This window comes from Pseudophryne corroboree, unplaced genomic scaffold (assembly GCF_028390025.1).
Source record: "Pseudophryne corroboree isolate aPseCor3 unplaced genomic scaffold, aPseCor3.hap2 scaffold_2432, whole genome shotgun sequence".
Classification (NCBI taxonomy): Eukaryota; Metazoa; Chordata; class Amphibia; order Anura; family Myobatrachidae; genus Pseudophryne; species Pseudophryne corroboree.
In genome coordinates, this window is record NW_026969088.1 from 1 (window position 1) to 9,766 (window position 9,766).

Here is a 9,766-nt window from a genome sequence, read left to right on the forward strand (position 1 = left end):
CAGGCTGTGGGCAATATCTGTGTACATGAATAACTGATTAGAGAATTACAGGCAGTGTGCAATATCTGTGTACATGAATAACTGATTAGAGAATGACAGGCAGTGGGCAATATCTGTGTACATGAATAACTGATTAGAAAATGACAGGCACTGTGCAATATCTGTGTACATGTATAACTGATTAGAGAATGACAGGTGCTGGGCAATATCTGTGTACATGAATAACTGATTAGAGAATGACAGGCGGTGTGCAATATCTGTGTACATGAATAACTGATTAGAGAATGACAGGCGGTGTGCAATATCTGTGTAAATGAATAACTGATTAGAGAATGACAGGTGCTGGGCAATATCTGTGTACATGAATAACTGATTAGAGAATGACAGGCGGTGTACAATATCTGTGTACATGTATAACTGATTAGAGAATGACAGGCAGTGGGCAATATTTGTGTATATGAATAACTGATTAGAGAATGACAGGCAGTGGGCAATATCTGTGTACATGAATAACTGATTAGAGAATGACAGGCGGTGTGCAATATCTGTGTTCATGAATAACTGATTAGAGAATGACAGGCGATGTGCAATATCTGTGGTCATTAATAAATGATTAGAGAATGACAGGCGGTGTGCAATATCTATGTACATGAATAACTGATTAGAGAATGACAGGCAGTGGGCAATATCTGTGTATATGTATAACTGATTAGAGAATGACAGGCAGTGTGCAATATCTGTGTACATGAATAACTGATTAGAGAATGACAGGCAGTGGGCAATATCTGTGTACATGTATAACTGATTAGAGAATGACAGGCAGTGTACAATATCTGTGTACATGTATAACTGATTAGAGAATGACAGGCAGTGTACAATATCTATGTACATGAATAACTGATTAGAGAATGACAGGCACTGTGCAATATCTGTGTACATGAATAAATGAGTACAGAATGACAGGCAGTGGGAAATATCTGTGTACATGAGTAACTGATTAGAGAATGACAGGCGGTGTACAATATCTGTGTATATGAATAACTGATTAGAGAATGACAGGCGGTGTGCAATATCTGTGTTCATGAATAACTGATTAGAGAATGACAGGCGGTGTGCAATATCTGTGTTCATGAATAACTGATTAGAGAATGACAGGCGATGTGCAATATCTGTGGTCATTAATAACTGATTAGAGAATGACAGGCGGTGTGCAATATCTATGTACATGAATAACTGATTAGAGAATGACTGGCAGAGGGCAATATCTGTGTACATGAATAACTGATTAGAGAATGACAGGCAGTGGGCAATATCTGTGTATATGTATAACTGATTAGAGAATGACAGGCAGTATGCAATATCTGTGTACATGAATAACTGATTAGAGAATGACAGGCAGTGTGCAATATCTGTGTACATGAGAAACTGATTAGAGAATGACAGGCAGTGGGCAATATCTGTGTACATGAATAACTGATTAGAGAATGACAGGCAGTGTACAATATCTGTGTACATGTATAACTGATTAGAGAATGACAGGCGGTGTACAATATCTGTGTACATAAATAACTGATTAGAGAATGCCAGGCAGTGGGCAATATCTGTGTACATGACTAACTGATTAGAGAATGACAGGCAGTGGGCAATATTTGTGTATATGAATAACTGATTAGAGAATGACAGGCGGTGTACAATATCTGTGTACATGAATAACTGATTAGAGAAAGACAGGCGGTGTGCAATATCTGTGTACATGGGTAACTGATTAGAGAATGATAGGTACTGGGCAATATCTGTGTACATGACTAACTCATTAGAGAATGACAGGCAGTGGGAAATATCTATGTACATGTATAACTGATTAGAGAATGACAGGCGGTGTGCAATATCTATGTACATGTATAACTGATTAGAGAATGACTGGCAGTGGGCAATATCTGTGTACATAAATAACTGATTAGAGAATGACAGGCACTGTGCAATATCTGTGTACACGAATAACTGATTAGAGAATGACAGGCAGTGGGAAATATCTGTGTACATGAGTAACTGATTAGAGAATGAAAGGCGGTGTACAATATCTGTGTATATGAATAACTGATTAGAGAATGACAGGCAATGTGCAATATCTGTGTTCATGAATAACTGATTAGAGAATGACAGGCGGTGTGCAATATCTGTGTTCATGAATAACTGATTAGAGAATGACAGGCAATGTGCAATATCTGTGTTCATTAATAACTGATTAGAGAATGACAGGCGGTGTGCAATATCTGTGTATATGAATAACTGATTAGAGAATGACAGGCGGTGTGCAATATCTGTGTTCATGAATAACTGATTAGAGAATGACAGGCGGTGTGCAATATCTGTGTTCATGAATAACTGATTAGAGAATGACAGGCGATGTGCAATATCTGTGTTCATTAATAACTGATTAGAGAATGACAGGCGGTGTGCAATATCTATGTACATGAATAACTGATTAGAGAATGACTGGCAGTGGGCAATATCTGTGTACATGAATAACTGATTAGAGAATGACTGGCAGTGGGCAATATCTGTGTACATGAATAACTGATTAGAGAATGACAGGCGGTGTGCAATATCTGTGTACATGAATAACTGATTAGAGAATGCCAGGCAGTGGGCAATATCTGTGTACATGAATAACTGATTAGAGAATGACAGGCAGTGGGCAATATTTGTGTATATGAATAACTGATTAGAGAATGACAGGCAGTGGGCAATATCTGTGTACATGAATAACTGATTAGAGAATGACAGGCAGTGTGCAATACCTGTGTACATGAATAACTGATTAGAGAATGATAGGTCCTGGGCAATATCTATGTACATGACTAACTGATTAGAGAATGACAGGCAGTGGGCAATATTTGTGTATATGAATAACTGATTAGAGAATGACAGGCTGTGGGCAATATCTGTGTACATGAATAACTGATTAGAGAATTACAGGCAGTGTGCAATATCTGTGTACATGAATAACTGATTAGAGAATGACAGGCAGTGGGCAATATCTGTGTACATGAATAACTGATTAGAAAATGACAGGCACTGTGCAATATCTGTGTACATGTATAACTGATTAGAGAATGACAGGTGCTGGGCAATATCTGTGTACATGTATAACTGATTAGAGAATGACAGGCGGTGTACAATATCTGTGTACATGTATAACTGATTAGAGAATGACAGGCAGTGTACAATATCTGTGTACATGTATAACTGATTAGAGAATGACAGGCAGTGTCTAATATCTGTGTACATGTATAACTGATTAGAGAATGACAGGCAGTGTACAATATCTGTGTACATGTATAACTGATTAGAGAATGACAGGCAGTGGGCAATATCTGTGTATATGTATAACTGATTAGAGAATGACAGGCAGTGTGCAATATCTGTGTACATGAATAACTGATTAGAGAATGATAGGTGCTGGGCAATATCTGTGTACATGTATAACTGATTAGAGAATGACAGGCAGTGTGCAATATCTGTGTACATGAATAACTGATTAGAGAATGACAGGCAGTGTGCAATATCTGTGTACATGAATAATTGATTAGAGAATGACAGGCAGTGTGCAATATCTGTGTACATGTATAACTGATTAGAGAATGACAGGCGGTGTACAATATCTGTGTACATGTATAACTGATTAGAGAATGACAGGCAGTGTACAATATCTGTGTACATGTATAACTGATTAGAGAATGACAGGCAGTGTCTAATATCTGTGTACATGTATAACTGATTAGAGAATGACAGGCAGTGTACAATATCTGTGTACATGTATAACTGATTAGAGAATGACAGGCGGTGTGCAATATCTGTGTACATGAATAACTGATTAGAGAATGACAGGCGGTGTGCAATATCTGTGTACATGAATAACTGATTAGAGAATGACAGGCGGTGTGCAATATCTGTGTATATGAATAACTGATTAGATAATGACAGGCGGTGTGCAATATCTATGTACATGAATAATTGATTAGAGAATGACTGGCAGTGGGCAATATCTGTGTACACGAATAACTGATTAGAGAATGACAGGCGGTGTACAATATCTGTGTATATGAATAACTGATTAGAGAATGACAGGCGGTGTGCAATATATGTGTACATGAATAACTGATTAGAGAATGACAGGCGGTGTACAATATCTGTGTACATGAATACTGATTAGAGAATGACAGGCGGTGTACAATATCTGTGTACATGTATAACTGATTAGAGAATGACAGGCGGTGTGCAATATCTGTGTACATGAATAACTGATTAGAGAATGACAGGCGGTGTGCAATATCTGTGTACATGAATAACTGATTAGAGAATGACAGGCGGTGTGCAATATCTGTGTACATGAATAACTGATTAGAGAATGACAGGCGGTGTGCAATATCTGTGTACATGAATAACTGATTAGAGAATGACAGGTGGTGTGCAATATCTGTGTACATGAATAACTGATTAGAGAATGACAGGCGGTGTGCAATATCTGTGTACATGAATAACTGATTAGAGAATGACAGGCGGTGTACAATATCTGTGTACATGAATAACTGATTAGAGAATGACAGGCAGTGTACAATATCTGTGTACATGTATAACTGATTAGAGAATGACAGGCGGTGTGCAATATCTGTGTACATGAATAACTGATTAGAGAATGACAGGCGGTGTGCAATATCTGTGTACATGAATAACTGATTAGAGAATGACAGGCGGTGTGCAATATCTGTGTACATGAATAACTGATTAGAGAATGACAGGCAGTGTACAATATCTGTGTACATGTATAACTGATTAGGGAATGACAGGCGGTGTGCAATATCTGTGTACATGAATAACTGATTAGAAAATGACAGGCGGTGTGCAATATCTGTGTACATGAATAACTGATTAGAGAATGACAGGCGGTGTGCAATATCTGTGTACATGAATAACTGATTAGAGAATGACAGGCGGTGTACAATATCTGTGTACATGTATAACTGATTAGAGAATGACAGGCGGTGTGCAATATCTGTGTACATGAATAACTGATTAGAGAATGACAGGCGGTGTGCAATATCTGTGTACATGAATAACTGATTAGAGAATGACAGGCGGTGTGCAATATCTGTGTACATGAATAACTGATTAGAGAATGACAGGCAGTGTACAATAACTGTGTACATGTATAACTGATTAGAGAATGACAGGCGGTGTGCAATATCTGTGTACATGAATAACTGATTAGAGAATGACAGGCGGTGTACAATATCTGTGTACATGAATAACTTATTAGAGAATGACAGGCAGTGTACAATATCTGTGTACATGTATAATGATTAGAGAATGACAGGCGGTGTGCAATATCTGTGTACATGAATAACTGATTAGAGAATGACAGGCGGTGTGCAATATCTGTGTACATGAATAACTGATTAGAGAATGACAGGCGGTGTGCAATATCTGTGTACATGAATAACTGATTAGAGAATGACAGGCGGTGTGCAATATCTGTGTAAATGAATAACTGATTAGAGAATGACAGGTGCTGGGCAATATCTGTGTACATGAATAACTGATTAGAGAATGACAGGCGGTGTACAATATCTGTGTACATGTATAACTGATTAGAGAATGACAGGCAGTGGGCAATATTTGTGTATATGAATAACTGATTAGAGAATGACAGGCAGTGGGCAATATCTGTGTACATGAATAACTGATTAGAGAATGACAGGCAGTGTGCAATATCTGTGTACATGAATAACTGATTAGAGAATGATAGGTGCTGGGCAATATCTATGTACATGACTAACTGATTAGAGAATGACAGGCAGTGGGCAATATTTGTGTATATGAATAACTGATTAGAGAATGACTGGCAGTGGGCAATATCTGTGTACATGACTAACTCATTAGAGAATGACAGGCAGTGGGAAATATCTGTGTATATGAATAACTGATTAGAGAATGACAGGCTGTGGGCAATATCTGTGTACATGAATAACTGATTAGAGAATTACAGGCAGTGTGCAATATCTGTGTACATGAATAACTGATTAGAGAATGACAGGCAGTGGGCAATATCTGTGTACATGAATAACTGATTAGAAAATGACAGGCACTGTGCAATATCTGTGTACATGTATAACTGATTAGAGAATGACAGGTGCTGGGCAATATCTGTGTACATGAATAACTGATTAGAGAATGACAGGCGGTGTGCAATATCTGTGTACATGAATAACTGATTAGAGAATGACAGGCGGTGTGCAATATCTGTGTAAATGAATAACTGATTAGAGAATGACAGGTGCTGGGCAATATCTGTGTACATGAATAACTGATTAGAGAATGACAGGCGGTGTACAATATCTGTGTACATGTATAACTGATTAGAGAATGACAGGCAGTGGGCAATATTTGTGTATATGAATAACTGATTAGAGAATGACAGGCAGTGGGCAATATCTGTGTACATGAATAACTGATTAGAGAATGACAGGCAGTGTGCAATATCTGTGTACATGAATAACTGATTAGAGAATGATAGGTGCTGGGCAATATCTATGTACATGACTAACTGATTAGAGAATGACAGGCAGTGGGCAATATTTGTGTATATGAATAACTGATTAGAGAATGACTGGCAGTGGGCAATATCTGTGTACATGACTAACTCATTAGAGAATGACAGGCAGTGGGAAATATCTGTGTATATGAATAACTGATTAGAGAATGACAGGCAGTGGGCAATATCCGTGTATATGTATAACTGATTAGAGAATGACAGGCAGTGTGCAATATCTGTGTACATGAATAACTGATTAGAGAATGACAGGCGATGTGCAATATCTGTGTACATGTATAACTGATTAGAGAATGACAGGCAGTGTGCAATATCTGTGTACATGAATAACTGATTAGAGAATGACAGGCGGTGTGCAATATCTGTGTATATGAATAACTGATTAGATAATGACAGGCGGTGTGCAATATCTGTGTACATGTATAACTGATTAGAGAATGACAGGCAGTGTGCAATATCTGTGTACATGAATAACTGATTAGAGAATGACAGGCGGTGTGCAATATCTGTGTATATGAATAACTGATTAGATAATGACAGGCGGTGTGCAATATCTATGTACATGAATAATTGATTAGAGAATGACTGGCAGTGGGCAATATCTGTGTACATGAATAACTGATTAGAGAATGACAGGCGGTGTACAATATCTGTGTATATGAATAACTGATTAGAGAATGACAGGCGGTGTGCAATATATGTGTACATGAATAACTGATTAGAGAATGACAGGCGGTGTACAATATCTGTGTACATGAATACTGATTAGAGAATGACAGGCGGTGTACAATATCTGTGTACATGTATAACTGATTAGAGAATGACAGGCGGTGTGCAATATCTGTGTACATGAATAACTGATTAGAGAATGACAGGCGGTGTGCAATATCTGTGTACATGAATAACTGATTAGAGAATGACAGGCGGTGTGCAATATCTGTGTACATGAATAACTGATTAGAGAATGACAGGCGGTGTGCAATATCTGTGTACATGAATAACTGATTAGAGAATGACAGGTGGTGTGCAATATCTGTGTACATGAATAACTGATTAGAGAATGACAGGCGGTGTGCAATATCTGTGTACATGAATAACTGATTAGAGAATGACAGGCGGTGTACAATATCTGTGTACATGAATAACTGATTAGAGAATGACAGGCAGTGTACAATATCTGTGTACATGTATAACTGATTAGAGAATGACAGGCGGTGTGCAATATCTGTGTACATGAATAACTGATTAGAGAATGACAGGCGGTGTGCAATATCTGTGTACATGAATAACTGATTAGAGAATGACAGGCGGTGTGCAATATCTGTGTACATGAATAACTGATTAGAGAATGACAGGCAGTGTACAATATCTGTGTACATGTATAACTGATTAGGGAATGACAGGCGGTGTGCAATATCTGTGTACATGAATAACTGATTAGAGAATGACAGGCGGTGTGCAATATCTGTGTACATGAATAACTGATTAGAGAATGACAGGCGGTGTGCAATATCTGTGTACATGAATAACTGATTAGAGAATGACAGGCGGTGTACAATATCTGTGTACATGTATAACTGATTAGAGAATGACAGGCGGTGTGCAATATCTGTGTACATGAATAACTGATTAGAGAATGACAGGCGGTGTGCAATATCTGTGTACATGAATAACTGATTAGAGAATGACAGGCGGTGTGCAATATCTGTGTACATGAATAACTGATTAGAGAATGACAGGCAGTGTACAATAACTGTGTACATGTATAACTGATTAGAGAATGACAGGCGGTGTGCAATATCTGTGTACATGAATAACTGATTAGAGAATGACAGGCGGTGTACAATATCTGTGTACATGAATAACTGATTAGAGAATGACAGGCAGTGTACAATATCTGTGTACATGTATAACTGATTAGAGAATGACAGGCGGTGAGCAATATCTGTGTACATGAATAACTGATTAGAGAATGACAGGCGGTGTGCAATATCTGTGTACATGAATAACTGATTAGAGAATGACAGGCGGTGTGCAATATCTGTGTACATGAATAACTGATTAGAGAATGACAGGCGGTGTGCAATATCTGTGTAAATGAATAACTGATTAGAGAATGACAGGTGCTGGGCAATATCTGTGTACATGAATAACTGATTAGAGAATGACAGGCGGTGTACAATATCTGTGTACATGTATAACTGATTAGAGAATGACAGGCAGTGGGCAATATTTGTGTATATGAATAACTGATTAGAGAATGACAGGCAGTGGGCAATATCTGTGTACATGAATAACTGATTAGAGAATGACAGGCAGTGTGCAATATCTGTGTACATGAATAACTGATTAGAGAATGATAGATGCTGGGCAATATCTATGTACATGACTAACTGATTAGAGAATGACAGGCAGTGGGCAATATTTGTGTATATGAATAACTGATTAGAGAATGACTGGCAGTGGGCAATATCTGTGTACATGACTAACTCATTAGAGAATGACAGGCAGTGGGAAATATCTGTGTATATGAATAACTGATTAGAGAATGACAGGCTGTGGGCAATATCTGTGTACATGAATAACTGATTAGAGAATTACAGGCAGTGTGCAATATCTGTGTACATGAATAACTGATTAGAGAATGACAGGCAGTGGGCAATATCTGTGTACATGAATAACTGATTAGAAAATGACAGGCACTGTGCAATATCTGTGTACATGTATAACTGATTAGAGAATGACAGGTGCTGGGCAATATCTGTGTACATGAATAACTGATTAGAGAATGACAGGCGGTGTGCAATATCTGTGTACATGAATAACTGATTAGAGAATGACAGGCGGTGTGCAATATCTGTGTAAATGAATAACTGATTAGAGAATGACAGGTGCTGGGCAATATCTGTGTACATGAATAACTGATTAGAGAATGACAGGCGGTGTACAATATCTGTGTACATGTATAACTGATTAGAGAATGACAGGCAGTGGGCAATATTTGTGTATATGAATAACTGATTAGAGAATGACAGGCAGTGGGCAATATCTGTGTACATGAATAACTGATTAGAGAATGACAGGCAGTGTGCAATATCTGTGTACATGAATAACTGATTAGAGAATGATAGGTGCTGGGCAATATCTATGTAC